A 17,080-nucleotide genomic window follows, 5' to 3' on the forward strand; every position below is an offset into this window, starting at 1 on the left:
GAAACAATATTTTCGTATTTGTGACGGCATATTTCAGTCACCATAAACGCCCCTCTTTAAAAAGAAAATCCCACCTCAGAGAGGATAAATTATGTTTTGCAAACAGCTGCTGTTACTGTACTGGAAGTAAGCTGCGGTCCCAGTCATTCATCAGGAAGAGCTGCATGGATGTAATAAACCCCCCATGGGGATCTGACTTTTTTAGTGCCTGTGCTGATGTGGGTTGTAACATAGCTGTGTGATCACTGTCCTGATTAGCTGATGCATCTATCACTGAGTGTTTAGACGAGATGAACAGCTCTGCTGATGGACATGAGGTCACTCCCCTGTGCAGGTGCTGAAGGGTTGGGAACGCGTACAACCCAAACACACATCACTATTTCTGCACATTACCACCGCAAAGTTGTAATCAGAGTAATGTTTATTTGACAGCATGACAAATGGTAAACAGTCATCGCGCTGCCCATACTCTGGCTGGTTTTTCCTCCGAGTGTCTGCTGATGAAGTCTGAATTTTTGTAGGTGTTGTCTCAACAGTCGATGTAGTTCTCCACAAATTTTTCTCACAATTGTTTCTTTAGCCCGGTCACACCCCCTCCTCATTTTTTTATCATAGATTACTTGTGTGATGTGGAACAAAAACAGTCACTTTGTGTGATTATGCTGCTCTTGCTATAGTCTAGTTTTACCAGACAAAGACCAAACAGACTGCAGGTAAAATGTTTCAGATGTTACAGATAACTGTGTTCTAGCCACCTCTCAGTGTCTGCGTGTCTCTGCTTAAGGCACTAATCACTGCAAAGTCAGCAGCAGCAGCAGCAGGTGGCGATCTGTGTGTCTGCAGCCTTTTAGAGCTGATGAGCCTCCAGAGCTTCAGACTGATGGCTCCACTCACTCTGCCTGCTCTGGGACTAATAATTTCCTGTGATTTGGGAATGTTGTGTCATAGGCATTACAGCCTGTTAATTAATCTTGCATGTAGAGCATTTGTGGGGTTGTGTCATCACTATTCAATCTGATAGAGGTGGACGTCTTTTGCTTTAGTGCACGCGAAGTAGAGAAAATGTCTGTATAACCTTCAAGCAACGTTTGCTTTTGTCTCTCTCCACCATCTCTCTCTTTCCCTGTCTGTCTCGCTCTTTATGTCCGTCCATGTTTCTCTCTCTTAATTGTTTCCAGAGTGTTTGTTTGGAAATTCGTTGAGTTCTCCATCACACGCAACCAGGATCGCAGCCAAGGCATTCCCCTCTGTAGTGACACACACACAAACACTTACACAGAGAAAATGCAACATTAAATCCTTCAATTCCACTCTTGTGATGTCACTATATGGCCAGTGTGTATGTGTAAGACTGTGCCTGCGTGTAAGTGTGTTAGTTAGTGTTGCATGTACCTGCCTGTTGGTATTAAGCGCATATATGAGGAGGGAATACTGATAATCCTTTTTGAAAATATATATAATTAGGCAGGATTTCTTTTTGAACACAGACACACACATGAAATGTTTTTGTTTCCATCGCTTCAGAGTGATGGAAACTGGCACTGAGATCACATTAATTTGCTAAAGACTTCCATAACCCAAAGTTTAAACAACTGAAAACTAACTCTACCCTTGATTTTCCAGCATGTAGCTATTATCTTACAGGCCCATAATCTACAGTATAATGCTGTCAGCTGTTGAGTTGCCATTATACTGTTATTTTAGCTTCCCTCTGTAAACAGTTTATTATTGTAAACTCTATTAAAGTCCTGTAGATCCATAAAAATGCCATTTCTCAGTCTGAACATGGTCTCCTGCATTTCCTCACTGTTCACTCTGTATTTTTTTTTTGCCTTCTTTAAATATGACAAGATATCAGGGATATCTAATGCATTTCCCCTGCTCCCTATATGACTGTCACAGGAATACTGGTATATTAATTTTATCACCTGCTGGTTGTACTCACCAAATGTGGTAAAACTCTGGTGTCATCTTCCTGGTCAAAACCAGCCACAATATGACCAAAAACAGACTTTGAAGCTGTTTCCACTCTGAATAAGAACACAAGAAGACAAGAAAGTCTAACAAGGATTTTCCAGGCTACGTTTAAGAAGTACCTCAAACTGAGGTTTGGTAACCGTGACGAGACATTGAGAGAAGACCAGAGAACAGTTAGTCAATGTTGAAATAGTTGCTGAGGAATTATTTGTTACAGGAGCCTCTGTCATGGTGGCCCACAGCTAGCTAATCCTTACCACTGTTCTTGGTCACACAACCACAGGAAACCACACTGCAACAATGAAAAGAACAACAAAAACACAATTAGACTCAAGTAAATGTTTTAAACAGTTGTCCACAACGGAAGTGTTTCTGTTGTTATTGCATTTAACTAAAACTAAAAACTGAAACGAGATGTGAAAAAAACATTTTAGTTGACTAAAATATAAATAAAAACTAGACCTTTATAAACTAAAAGAAAAATATAAAGGAAATAGTAATAAGTTAAGTATTTGTTAATTAATTTATTATCCCAACTTACCTGATGAGGCATTCATGGGCATGTTTCATGGCCACATGTAAAATAAGTATTTTGGTGAGTTTGTTTTAAAGAATATCTCCATCCTATTGAAGAAATACTGGCCAATCAAAAGCCCACAAACAACAATATGGTGCACAGTCTGATGTTAACAAAGGAAATAAAGATGCACACGTTTGATGTTGCAAAATCTCACTTTTCTCCACATGTAAAAACAAACATTTAAAAACATGAGCAGTTTTTCAAGTTTACGGGTTTGCATATGACGAAAGGCTGAAATGTATAGAAATATATAGAAAAGGCTACATTTACCAAAATACCTGTGCACACGTGGACTAAGCCTGAGAGTTTGGATGTTTGCGAGACTGACAGCCAGCCCCCTTTAACTCTTTTTTATTAGAAAACATTTACTGATTTTCCTAAAAATTGCCTCCATGATATGCCCTTAATACGAAAAGACTAAAACTAACACTGGCACTATTAAAAAAACTATTACTTTTCAAACAATAAAAACATACTCTAGTAACTTATTAAATTAAAAGGCTCCAGCTGCCTAGGTAACCCACTAATGTATTTACCACCCCTTCTTATAAACCGTATTCAGTGCTGTCATTGGAAGTCGCTTCAGTCACTCACCTGATAGGTAAGAAAAGTTTAACTCACACACACGTTGAATATAACTCACAGTCTGTGTTTATTTCACTCGTTTTTGGTTGAAGTTGTTGAATGTCGTTGCTTTCTGTGATTTGTCATCACCACGTTTCTGCAAATTTCTACTTATGCGAATGCCCTATAACTTCAACATTTACCTACATTACATTTTGCAGTTGAAAAAAATTCATGAAGTCGTAGAATTCCTTTATGATTTTTGGTAAGAGTTTGTTGATATTGTCATATGATAGCTGTGTGTCAGGCAGAAATTGGACCCAAATACAGGACCTGGAGACAGAATGTGAACTCAAAAGATAGCTTTAATGCTGAAGTCTTTCCAAAAATACAAAACAATGACAGACCTGGATCTACAAAGCCAAAATTTATGATTTTTCCAGGGAAACACAGAAAAGGAAGACACACAGCCACGCGACAAGGGACAAGGGGAGACCCAGACAATAAATACACACAATATGACAACGGGAGATGAAATAAGTGAGAGAACAGCTGACATTATTTGCAAAAGAAGGAGATAAGGAAGCAAAACTAAAGTGCAAGTGATAGAATAAAACAGGAAATAACTAGCATCAAAACAGAAATTCAGACATCCAAAATTGACACAAAGAGACTAAAGACAGACACTTAGGACTGGAGGAACAGGAAGGGATAACAAAAGGAAACTAACAAACCCACTGTCAACAACTGCTAAGCAAGGAACTAAAGGCGCAGAATAACAAAAAGCTCATAAGCACAAGGAAACACATAATAATTAACAGACAACTATGCAGCTCAAACATAAATCCCAACTCTTAAAACCGAAAAGAAATCATGAACTACAAAAAACACAAAACACGATACTCGCAGTGTTTTTTCCTCAGAGGTTTCATCATCTGGTTACTTTTACAGTTTGTTACAGTTTATTTTAAACCTTTACTCCAAAATGTCTGAATTTATTGATCCATATTGTGGGGTCGTCCCAACAATGGGACCATCCAATACACACACACACACACACACACACACACACACACACACACACACACACACACACCAGACCCTGGTGTTTGTGTTTGTGTTGTCATAGTAATGCCACTTGCTCTTTGTGTCTCTGCGGTTGCAGTGGAAAAAGGTGAGAGCACCACCCTTCCCTTTCCTCTTCTGACAATGCTGTGCCTTCGCCACCATTAATCTCCTCCCTTTTCTCTACTCCGCCTTCTTACCTTTTTACTTCTTTTTTTCAACTATCAGAAACTTCTCAAGTGACATCTTCAAAGCTTCTCTCCCGCTCATCCTCCTTCAACCACCCAGAGACAAATATTAGGGTTTCTTTCATTTGCATTCCTTACCAACTGTGCACTTCCCTCATCGTGTTTCATTGAGGCAATAGGTCAATAGGTCACAGCATACACTCTCAGCAGGAACTCCATTTCCTATCATCCACTTCACGCTGAGCTGAACCTGTCCTCATGCTGCGGTGGGATAAAACCTCAGGAGTGAATGATGAGATCTGACACATTAGAAAAGAGACATAAGGATATACTGAGTGAGACGTGGATGTGGCGAGAGATATGAAGTGGGACGAAGGAATAGGAGGCGGACAGAGGGGAACAGAGAGGGGAGGTGGTGGTGGTCGGAAAGCAGAGAAGGAGGGCTGTGAGGGAAGGGTGGGATGTGAGGTGCTTTCCCAGTTCTGGTCTTGAATTCATTGTTTGACAAACATGTGGTCTGAATTTTGTTTTGAGGCAAAAGAAAGACGAGATTACACAGTAGTGCTCAACACACAGGTCACACACCGCATGGATGCACACTCTCTGCATACATGATTGTTGGCTCGCTCCCTTGGTGGATTCGGGGTGGCTTGGACCTCCTTCTTATCGAGGGGGTGCTGTTGGGTGGTTCTTGGAAACCCGGGACCCTGGGACCCTGTTCTTGACTCATACCAGGGTGACCAACCTCCGGTCCTGTGGGATTTTGGCCGTGGGCACCCAATCAGGGGCGTCCCTCCTTCTCCTGCTGGAATGGTTGTGTGAATCTCATCGACATGTGTGGTGTCAGGTCTTCGGTACTCTTGGGGGCTGCAAATTTTCAAATGTATTTCAATAAAGCTTAGCATGTTTTTCAAAACATAATTTTATGTATTTCCAGCTTATCTATCCATCATCTGATTCCCGTAACGCAGCTGTCAGGTAAAACCCCCTGATAGGTGGAGACATGGTTGTTTAGGAGAGCTAATTGGGTAATGGTTCTTTTCCCAGATCTTTCATCACTTCTTTGCTCATCTGGTTTCAATCGTCCAAAAAGAGAGAAAAAACAAAAAATATTGCCTCAGCTTACTGACTTGCTCCATTTTTTTCTTTTCCTTTCTTTTGCTACTTTTTTCATTTTCTGTCATCTTCTCCTTTGTGTAAAATAGGGTGGGGGTGGGGGCAATGGCGTGGCCAGCGGGGTGGCCTGGGGGGGCACAGGCCACCCCCCAAACCAGACTGGCCACCCCAGGTGCCACCCCAAAGGCAAAACAATAAAATTCAATCAAATATCAAATGTCCGATTATGTTTTCACGGTGACGCTCAGATATCCGAGTGTAAGTGAATGCAGCATCGCTTCTGCGCTATGCGCATCACGTTAGCAAAGGTAGGAGACCCAAGCGCGAAAGACGGCACTGCAGGAAACAATTTTTCGGTGAAAGAAAATGAGGACAGAATAAATGTCCCGGTAAGTAATATCAAGTTTGTTGAGTTTAGTAAACTTCGGTGAAATTAGAATACCAAGGAAAAAAATAACACTTAAAGAATTATTGCAGCTGTGGAATATTTCAGACAGTATGCTACTGAGGGCAGCTAACATAAGAGTTATGAGTTATAAGATATAATCTAAGTCGTAACATTGCTGTATGGAGCTGCAGATTTGGTTGCAGATTAACATAGCTGGACTGGCCATCGGGCATACCGGGCATATCCCCAGTGACTTATTTTTTATTTTTTTTGTAATGGCATGAACAATGAGAGGTGGTGGATTGGCCAGATGCAGGTCGATGTGTAGAAATAACTCCGTTGTTTGGTGGTGGCTATGACGGGGCTTCCACAGAGGCAACAGGTGGATGAGGGAAGGGGAGGCAGGAGGAGAGACCCGAAGCAGCCACCAGTCCGAGTGTCAGGTGAACTGAACTTCAGGTAAGAAGTTATGACCTGCAGTCTATCTGGGTCAGATATAAACCAAGTTTAGGTGGAGTTTATTTTCATGTTGCTGACTTTTTACTGTCAGTTGCAATAACTCATACTGCGTTCTAGCCAGTTTGACGGAGTTTTTATACAGCTGGGTGGGTGCTATGATGTTACTGATAGTGAACTTTATTTTATTCATAAGGTTAGTAGAGTTGCCAACGGCTCCTTAAAAAAATGGAATGGTCCCTCATTCAGAGAAAATATTACGCGTTTCGTATTGAGCTGAGAAGAGACGCAGTTTGTCCCGGACTTTAGCTAGAATGGAAAAAAGACACAAAGCTGGATTTATTCTGTCTTTACGCTGCACAGCTGCCTCTTCTTCTCTCATTCTCTCCCCCTCCCTCTCCTGTTGCTACTTCAATCATGAAACTGATCAGTGATCAGCTGATCGGCTTTTCTCTCTTGTTTGTTTATCGCCCACTTTGCGCCAGAAAGAGGAAACCAGCGGATATTGCGCTAAACAACAGCAGCACGTTTAAGCTTGATCAGCTGTTGTTAGAATGTATTTAATATTAATTTCTAGTATCAGCTGATGTTTGCTGGAGCCACAGCTGTAAAGCTGCTGGTCATGATGTCTGTTTAGATATGTGGTGAGAGGGAAACATGAAGATTCTAGTCCTCAAGGACCCCGAAGCGCTTTACACTACATTCAGTCATTCACACACAGGTGATGGCAGCTACATTGTAACCACAGCTGCCCTGGGGCTCACTGACAGAGGCGAGGCCGGCCGACACTGGCGCCACCGGGCCCTCTGACCACCACCAGTAGGCAAACATGGGGTTAGTATCTTGCCCAAGGATATTTGGCATGCAGCCAGGAGGCAGCCTGGGATCGAACCACCGACCTTCTGATTAGTGGCTGACCTGCTCTGCCACCTGAGCTACAGCCACCCATGATGCAGACAAATGACTTGGTACCCATCACTGCAGCCATCATGTTGTGGTGGAAGAAGATCATTTTGTTGATATCAGTGACTCAGTTTCTTAGTATACATTAGTTAATGCTGCCACATTTAGGATAAGAGTCGCATCCTTTGAAATGTTCATAGCAATTAGATCCAAGTCTTTCACATAGAAATCACTTGACAGCCTGTTAAAAGGAAAAAAGAGAATAATTTTTCAGTTGCGTTACAATCAGTTAACACATTTAAGTGTTATGTGTTCGGTGAAACACCATCAAGAAAGAAACTTTTGCTGCTCACTAAACAAACATTTTTCAGTCTGGAGATAGAATTAGGATGATTTATGTACTGCGTCATAGGGTTAAAGCAACATTAGTTATTCTAATGCAACAGAAATGCATTTCTCCATCAGCTTCTCTCATCACAAATCATCAGTTCTCCTTTTACATGTATGTCGCATGTCAGCAAAATCAAATATATTTTATAATTATTTTTTCCTCACTGTAATGCCGACATTCAAAGAGTTACCATAGAAACAATGTTATTGCTTTGTAATCCAAGATTTTCTTTGTGACACTTTTTAAAAAGGAACCCTGCCTCTTAAAGAAATCCTATAAATGGCATTATTAGAATAAAAACTTGAAAAATATATGTACCTGAGCATGATGTGAACAACAGTGAAAGCACACAGGAAATTATTCCAAATCAAGACGAGCCAAGAATGGCACAAAGTCATTGGTGTATGTGGAGCCACTGCTCCTGTGTGCCAGCTGAGTGTTTGCTGGAAAGTGCTATGCTTTCTGTCATCAGTTGTTTGATTTGAGCATATGGATCAAACTGTCTCTTTATGATAACATGTTAAGGATTAAGTTAAGGATCACCTATCTTAATATAGTCTGAGCAAATATTTGGACCATGAGATAACCATCGGTTTACCAACTTTTCGCGACGTCTAGTTCTGGTTGAAAAATAGTTCCAAAATAAAAGTTGTACCAATGTCAGAAATGTGACCTCAACACTGGTTTGAAGTACTTCTTCAAAGTCACCTGGACATCCTTGTTAGACTTCCCAGCAAGATAATTTTTTAGAAAACATTAGAATGAAACAAAATGTAAAAAAAAGAAAGAAGAAAAAAAAATTCTTTATATAAAAAATGAAAAAGAGAAAAAAACAGACCTCAGTCTCACAATCACAAGCTTTTCCTGTTCTGCTGAGTTAATTGGCTTCACATTCAAACTGCAGCATCCCTGTGCTTACAATGAGGACCAACTATTCACTGTATGACATCTGTCTAATGCTTTAAGTTCAGCATGCAATAAACGAGACTTCATTTAAATGTACATAAATGCCAAAATGGGTTAAACAGTTGCATGTGTATAAGAAACAGGCCAAAGTAATGCTAGTCTGTAGTCCATGCACTAACTAGATTATTTGTCTTCAAAAACAATCCATATGCTCAATAATCCAAACTATAATTCTTACTTTTAAATAGCATCATCTGACTAGAGCTCTAATCTATGTGGAAACAACCTCAAGCATCAGTCCCGGTTATTAGTCACGGTTTAATCAGAGAGATAACATCCCTATTTCAACCATGTGTGTGAGTCGCCCTCTACTCTTAAAAAAATCCAACACATGAAACCATTACTCACACATCTGTTGCCCACTGTTTGGCTGCCTTCCTTGTGTTTATATCTGCCTGAGCAGACTGCTAACCTAACTGAATTGCTCTATGATCTGGTGTAGTGACTGTTAGTTCACTGCCAGTAGCAGTACCTGGTACTGTATAAGGGATGGGGACTGTCTATCACTTCCCTTACCTTCCATAACTGGAAGAATCTCTTAAGGACTAAGGGACTTAATGTGAGCGACCCAGGTTGCACTGCACATGCAAAGTAATGGCAGACTTTGTAGCTCATCATAGGTATTAAACAATATAATCATTCATTTTACCAGCATGCTTTCGTAATAAAGGACATTTATATTAAGACCCACAAGTTGAAATAGTTGGGGTTGCTTTTATGTAAAAATGACAAAATATGTCCAGTAGATGTTGAAATTAGAAGTTAGAGCAGCTTTAGCTGCAATAAGCTGCAGACAAATTTGTGAAATGGAATGTCTGGGCATGGTTGAAGGATTTGATTGGGATCATTAGAAACATGAGGACAGGGAACAGTAAAGCTCCACACACTCCTACTTCACCTTCAATTTTAGGGCTTGATGAAGATCTAACTATCCATCTATCTCAGACATTACTAATCTCAGTCTTACGAAGTGTGATCATTGTGCAAGCGGTGCAGAGAAAATGCCGTTTAAGTTATTGGTGAAACCTCAGTGGTTTTCTACATTTTATTCCCTCGAGACTCTCATTCAAGTCTCGATTGCAGAGCTACCAAAAGAATGAAGGTGAAGCTCAAAGAACCTCCTGTAATTCAGTGGGTGATATTTGGAAATTGCATCAAGCTTAATCCCAAGAATGACTCAGTGTAAGAGCACAGCTCTAAATCCCCTGAGGAGCAATAAGCAAAGGAGAGGAGATGAAAACTTGGAAAGACTTTTGCTAAGTGTTATGAGATTTTGGATGGGAGGTGGGGATTTCTCAAGGGTCCTTTTAGGACACCGTCTTTTTTAACCTATTATCAAAGTTATTTGTATCATATCAGGATCCAGTCTCATCATTGGAAGCAATTTCCTCCAGAGAGCAGGAACATTAGGAGGGGAAATTTTGTTAAAAATTGATCTGCATACTTTAAATTGCTTGTAATCCATCATGTTTAACAATACTTTGTTGAAAAGTTAAAGAACAACAAAGTATCAAGAGTAGAAAAAGCTTTGGTTGTATGCACCTGTGTGTGACTTTTTGTATACATCCTTGTCTAAATCCCATCAAGCACAAGTGTACGGCGGAGCGTCCGAGCTGTGAATATTCATAGGCCGCTATAAGTGGTTATGAATGTGTTGAAAGTGATTTTGAATAGCCACATTATGAATCATGCCCAGCAAAGGAGCTCATTCAGAAGCATCTGTTGCCTGATGCTGTTGCTGCCAAATGTGTGTGTGTGTGTGTGTGTGTGTGTGTGTGTGTGTGTGTGTGTGTGTGTGTGTGTGTGTGTGTGTGTGTTAGTCACAAACAGTGAGCACATGTGTGTGTATTGGAGAGTTTGTGTTCTTCTATATATTGTATTCATTGTGCTCTGCATGGGGAGTGCTCTGTGGAAGCTGATGTGTGCCAAAAGGGGCCCGAAGCCCTGTAGGAGACCCTTATCTGCTCTCTGTGTGTATATGCGTGTGTGCGTGCACGTGTGTGGATGCATAGACTTTCTGTGCTGGTTCGGCTGAGGTTCGAAGCAAATGCCACTATTTGGTTTAGCGAAACTGTTGGTTCCCTATTCCCATGAAGTGTGTGTGTGTGTGTGTGTGTGTGTGTGTGTCTTAGTGCTTCAAAAGAAGAGGATATGAAAGGTGAATATCAGTCTTTGATGTAAAGCTTCCCACTGTTAAACTTCAGCTTCAATCAACATCTTCACTGCGGCACACACTCACACACTCAGCAGCACAACAGCCACTGTTTCACATTAAAGACTTCACAATGGGAATTTTAAAAGAGTTAAAAGAGAACCGGCGAAAGAAAGGGAGAGTGAGGAAAAAAAGAGCCAAAATCGTCTTCTTCACCTGTTTCGAGCTGCCAGTGTGAGCGTGTGCGCTCGGACGCAGTGTTTGTTTACGTCTTGGTTTAGTTGCAGGGGCATTTGTGTTACTTGAATGTGGGGGCGCATGTGATCACACAGTAAATTTGGCAACAGACCACCAGTCTACCATCTGCTGCTAACGGAGCATGCAGAGTGCGTGCACCATATGCATGCACTCACACACACACACACACACACACACCTGTCAATCCACTTTGCTTTGTGTGCGCAGTGCTCCGAAACACCACACTGACTTGTAGGATTAATTGTGATTTATTCAGTTGGTTTCTGATTTCGGGTGAGGCAGCCTCCTCGAAAGGGTGGAAACCATCATTAAATCTGGCATCACCCCCAAACACACACACACACACACACACACACACACACACACACACACACACACACACATGCATACATAAAGACAATAACTCACTAACAATACAGCTGCTGTGTTGCATAACACTGAAAATGATTTCTACATCTTCAAATGTATTATTTATTAGTACTGCGTGTGTGTGTGTGTGCGCGCATTGCATATGTATGGATGTATGTGTGTGTGTGTCCTCTTTAAAAAGGTGTCATAATAACTCCCTGCTGCTCAGACCTCAATTAACCCCCTGCAACTGCGCAGCAGAGAGACAGAGAAGGAGGAGGGCAGAGCGATGGATGCGTGGATGAAAGAAGTGATGGGATGATGACAGTGGATGAGGACTGACAGAGAGATTGAGAAAAGTGGATTTTGTGATTGGTAAATTTCTGTCTCTCAAAGGAGTCATATTCTTCCTGTCTGCTCTTTCATCCATCCATCTACCCCCGTGAACCCTGTCAGCCTGAGAGGCGCCTGGGGGCAGATGGAGAAAGTGAATTCAGCAGAGGGACTTGGACAATGGCGGGTTGAACCAGCTTTATAAACCCCAAACGTCGAGTGGACAGCCTGTGAAAGACGCTAGCCTCAAGGCTTGCAGAAATACTAACCATTCACACACACACACACACACACACACACACACACACTAAGATAGAGGAGGAAAAGCAAAAGAGCTCTTTCTTCTTTATATTGATAATAAAAGCTATCAAGGCAAGGCCATTTCACAAAAAGTAGCTTGGGACAATCTGAGAAAATCTGGCCTATAGCCTTTGGCTTGAGCGTGAATGTGACCCTGAAGACGGCAGTAACTTAGATGGAGTGAGAAGAAAGTGACTGCGAGCGACTGTAAGCAAAAATCAACTCATATGCCGCCTGATAAAGCCAATAGAGTGTCCATTTGTGGCACTCTCATCCTATTTCAACTTTGCTCAGAGTCTTCGTTCGATTTGTCGTCTCATAAAGCTGATAGAGGGAAAGTAATGAACTTTTATCCCATTAGCTTCTCTGGCGTCATCACTCTCCTGCCCTCAGCAGTCTTGCCAATAAAACTTATTTGAGCTGAGGACAGCAAACACAAGAGGAGACAAACAGGGGCGCACATACAGACGCATGTAACTACAGCCACGCATGGGACACACATGAATCTGCTCAAAATCAAAGTTAATGTATGAGCGGGCATCTCTGAATTAAATATACACACAAAAATGCACAGAGATGCATTCACATGGACACGCACACACACATACACACACACATTGACACCAAGGGGAGACGAGGGTCAGACAGGACTGATTGTCTCTTCCAGTCGCTCCAGAGAGCATATTGATTTTTCCCACACTCCTCTTTCTACACACCTCCCTCTCATTCTCTCGCCTCTGCTCCCTTTTACTCCAAAGGAACCTTCATATTTTTCTTTCCCTCCCTTTCTCTGTCCTGCTCTCTTCCTTTTCTTAAACCTTCTCTCTTGCTTCCAAAACGCCAATCTGTCAGATCGCTTCCTCTAAACCTTCGCACTGTTTGCTAATTTGATGTGTTTTCGGCCTCTTGCTTACTTACGGGACTCGGTCGCGCCTCAGGAACTGACCTTGATTTCACAACATTATAACACTAGAGTGCGACCACAGGAGGCCACGCATAGTACAGCAAGGACCATTTCAAAGGTCTTCATGATTTACAGATACTCCTTCATACTGATCTCTCACAGGATACAGACCTCCACGCATCATTCCTCGCATCTGACAGAAAACAGGCCTCGTCTATAAAGCTTAATCTGCAACAAGATTCCCGTCCTTGTCAGGGAATCATATACCGTGTCAGTATTTAAGAGTCTTTTCCTCAGCCCAGCTTGCAACCTGCTATAACTCATTCACTCACCTCTCCTGCTGTAGTGCTGTGTGGTACTCTGACATCACGCTGGGCCCAATTCATGGGGTTTGTGATACACAGAGCTCTTTGTGTTTCTGGATTTTCTTAGGTCTTTCTGTTCTTTGGCAGCTAAAGAGGGAAATAAAAAAAGAAAAAAAAAGCTTCAGCATGGACAAATCTTCTGACAAATTCCTAGATTATGCACAGCGTGATAAAACAATGACATATCTCCAGCACGGGACGCTGCTACTACAGTGCAGCGCGAGCGCACGTGTGAATGCGTGCGGTGTGAATATGAGTGCGTGTCAGAGACCAGTGTTTTATGGCACTGGTTATTAAGTCCATGTGGCTTTTCTCTACTTCAGCATCCTGGAAAAACAACGAGGGAAAGGAGAGAAAAGAAATGAAGAGAATTAATCTTCATTGTTCTTAATTCTTTCTTAGCTCAGAGAGAGCAGCGGCCTTTACTGTTCCTTATAATAATCAGTTCTGTCTGCTCCCACTTTCTCACTGCCATCTAGGCTACATCTTCCCCAATTTGGCGAGACAGGGGATATACTGTGCGGGATATATTGTATTTCCCTTTTAATCTCAAAATGGGTTCAGCAATGGATCCAGACAGATGTTTAATCTGTTGTCACAACAATGCCCCTCAACAAGCCAGCGCCGCATAACGCACAATTAGTTTCACACACATGTTTATTTTGTACTTACGGACTATTTTAGGATAATGGCAGTTGAGCTGTTTTGGTTCACGTTCACGGAAAAGCCACAGTCATGGTATCTGCGCTTAAACACACAAACACTGAGGGATCATTGTGTAAAAGGATTAGATGGCTGAGACTCCATTGTTGCACCACAAGCGGAAAAATGCAAGACTATCATGTCTGGTTCGATTTCTTCTGCTCTTGTTGCTTCACACAAACATTCAGATATATCAACCTGCTTCAGCATACAGACACAGGTAACACTCGACAGGTTAACCTCATGGGTTCACCGGCACTGAGGTTAAACTGTCTAAGAATACAGTGGCCAAGATATTCCGGGAGTCCAGGTAGAGAGAAGCTAGGATGACAAGTAAACCACTGAACTAACAGAAACATTTTTCAAAGGAAACTGACTGGATTAAACCAGTAGGGCAGGGATAGCTCAGTGGGTAGAGTGGCGGCCCCATGATCGGAAGGTCGGGGGTTCGATTCCCCTGAACAGCTACCCTGAGGTACCCCTGAGCAAGGTACCGTCCCTACACACTGCTCCCCAGGCGCCCAATGGCTGCCCACTGTTTCACTGAGTGAATGGGTTAAATACAGAGAGGGATTTTCCCCACGGGGACCAATAAAGTACACTTCTTTCTTCTTATTAAACTACTGTAGTCATGAATGACTCTTTTTCTTTTCTTTTCTTTTCTTTTCAGATTTCAGCAAAAGCCTCTAAATGCCGCCTCCATCAAAAATGAGAAAATAATATCATGTAAAGGCTGTCAGTGTGCAATATACAAAGATCAAACGCTTTCACTTCAAAACCTGCTCAATCCCACAGAAACTCTTCTTCTCTGGCAAAAATGTCCCCAGCACAACCAATCAGAGGAGACTAATCAGATCATGTGACACTGAAGTAAGTTAAGTCCAATTTATGAGTTGAGATGGTTGGTTTATAATGTTGGCTCCCAACTTAATTTATATAACAGCACTTGTTTTGTGATTCTTTACTCTTCCTTTCTTTTGCCGTACATTATATTGTTGTTGATCAGTTTGTCCAGGGTTTCACTTTGAATTCCTTAGTGATTTTGCTACGGCTTTTTTACTTATAGTAAAAAAAAAAAAGAACTGTAAAAACAGTTCAGATTAACATGACAGATTTTGTTAAAAAAACAATACACTTAAGACACATTTTTGGAAATGAGACATTTGATTCAGTGACTGTCCTTTTCATTTTCATTTAGTTAAAAAGAACTTACTGAACCTGAACAAAGAAGCCCAATAACAAAAGCTTATTTAAAACAAAACGGCAGGCAGACTTAAGAGGTTTTTGAATCTGAACTCTTTCTTTGTTTTACTAAAACATAAACATCCTCTAGTAATAGGAAGGGAAGACAAAAGTAGTTTTGCGGTGTGGCTGTAGTTAAGCTGGTAAAGCAGGTTACTTTTCTATTGACAGGGATTTTGAGAGCTTGACTCTGAGCTTTACCGAAATTGAAGCGTCTTTGAACACAGCGCTGAAGGCCTGCTCTTTCTTTATGCACAGAGCTGAGTCAAATGGTCAGACACAGTCACTCCCATTAAAGCTGAAGGAGTTCAACTATATTTAACAAAGGGTCGAGCAGTTTCACTCACTTGTTGCTCACGTGTGTGGAGGTAAGAAAGAGCAGAACATCTAAGTGCGTCTTAACACGCTCAATTGCTTTCATTTGTCACCTTTTATAACTGCTGTGAATACAGGTCATACAAACTCTTCGAACAAGTATGCCCTACTTTCTCACAAAAGTGTCTCCCAAATGCTCAAAAGTGCATCAATGCACCAGAGTGTCCAAAGTGACTGTAGTGCTCTTTCCAATTATTTCCATAAAATTGTGAGCAACTGATGTGGAGAGATCAATGTGCTCATAATTAAGAAATCATCGATGAGTAATACAAGCAGTTTCTCAAATTATTCTCAATCGGCAACTATGAATTTGTGACATTGTGTTTGATACATTTATTAAATTATCATTAATTATAGTGCATTAATGTGTTATCAGAACCATCAGAACAGTTAGTCTTTAATGGTTTGGTTAATAAGAAACTTGTGACTGGTCCACGTACCAATTAATTTTGCTAAAATTCATGCTATGCTAGAAAGTAATAATTGACAGATGCTGAGCATGAAATATAAGTTACTTAAAGCAATGTTTATCGGCAGTGACCCTAATAAAAAAAAAAAAGTAATGTGAAGCAGTATTTATTATATACTGGAAATGTCTGTCAGCATGTTGTTAAAATATTCGGACCAATAAAACGGAGCACATTTGTCGATTTATGTTGATTCACAGTGTGATTTATAAGCAAATAAAAGCTGATTTTCCATCTCAGAAAAACATCCCAGTTATTACTCATACTGAGTAGTTTTCTCACTGTTTCTCTTTCGTTTCTGTTGTAGTGCATCCTGTAAATACATGTATGCTCTGCATTAGGTACAACTGTTCCAATAATATTAATTCTATTTTCCAGTCAATAAATGGCAGCAGCTGATTGCATTTAGGGATGTACATAATCTAGTTCAAACTGAGCATCGGAGTGGAGAAAAAGGTGATTCGAGTGACTTTGAATGTGGCTGCTGATGTCAGACACACTGGTGTGAGTGTTTCAGAAAGCTGTGATCTACTGGGAGTTTTGCCACACAACCGCCTTCAGATTTTACAGAGATTACTTCAAAAAAGAGAAAATATCCAGTGAGCAGCAGTAATGGTAAAGCAGCCTTGTTGATGTCAGAGGTCACAGGAGACTGTCCAGATTTGCTTTGAATTGATTAAGGGGCAAGTAGTTGAAATAAATACTTGTTGTAATCGATATATGCAGAAGAGCATCTCTGAATACACAGCATGTAAACCTTGAAGTAGATGGGCTAGAGCAACAGAAGACCACGCTGGGTGCCACTTCTGTGAGCTAAGTAGGGATGGGTACCGAAACGGTAGTAACCAGACCAAAAAGCAGCGCACATTTCGGTGCTTTTTTTTTTCCTGAGATGTCACACACTTTGGAATCTAGCCAATCATTTTACCTTTCCACGGATAGTAGGCGGGCCCAGGTACGTACGTTCTTTTAGAGCAGAGCTACAAATTAAAAATGCCCAAGGCGAAGCGGTCAAAAGTCTGTCTGTACTTCACAGCAAA

At 41.2% G+C, this 17,080-nt stretch overlaps 1 long non-coding RNA gene across 1 annotated transcript; it reads right to left on the minus strand.

Annotated features, from left to right (window-relative positions):
* Nucleotides 1–366: 366 nt before the first annotated feature.
* LOC147327859 (uncharacterized) lies at nucleotides 367–14,087 on the minus strand. The gene is made up of 5 exons (XR_015130050.1): nucleotides 13,927–14,087; nucleotides 13,222–13,341; nucleotides 2,235–2,269; nucleotides 1,946–2,030; nucleotides 367–1,270 (listed from the first exon to the last, which is right to left on the minus strand). It is a non-coding gene; the product is annotated as an uncharacterized LOC147327859 (long non-coding RNA).
* Between the last annotated feature and the right edge of the window lie 2,993 nt (nucleotides 14,088–17,080).

The sequence above is a fragment of the Aulonocara sp. 'chitande type north' Nkhata Bay genome, linkage group LG6, assembly GCF_057382095.1.
Source record: "Aulonocara sp. 'chitande type north' Nkhata Bay isolate Kocher_YH1m ecotype deep benthic linkage group LG6, A_spYH_male_GT1.1, whole genome shotgun sequence".
NCBI lineage: Eukaryota > Metazoa > Chordata > Actinopteri > Cichliformes > Cichlidae > Aulonocara > Aulonocara sp. 'chitande type north' Nkhata Bay.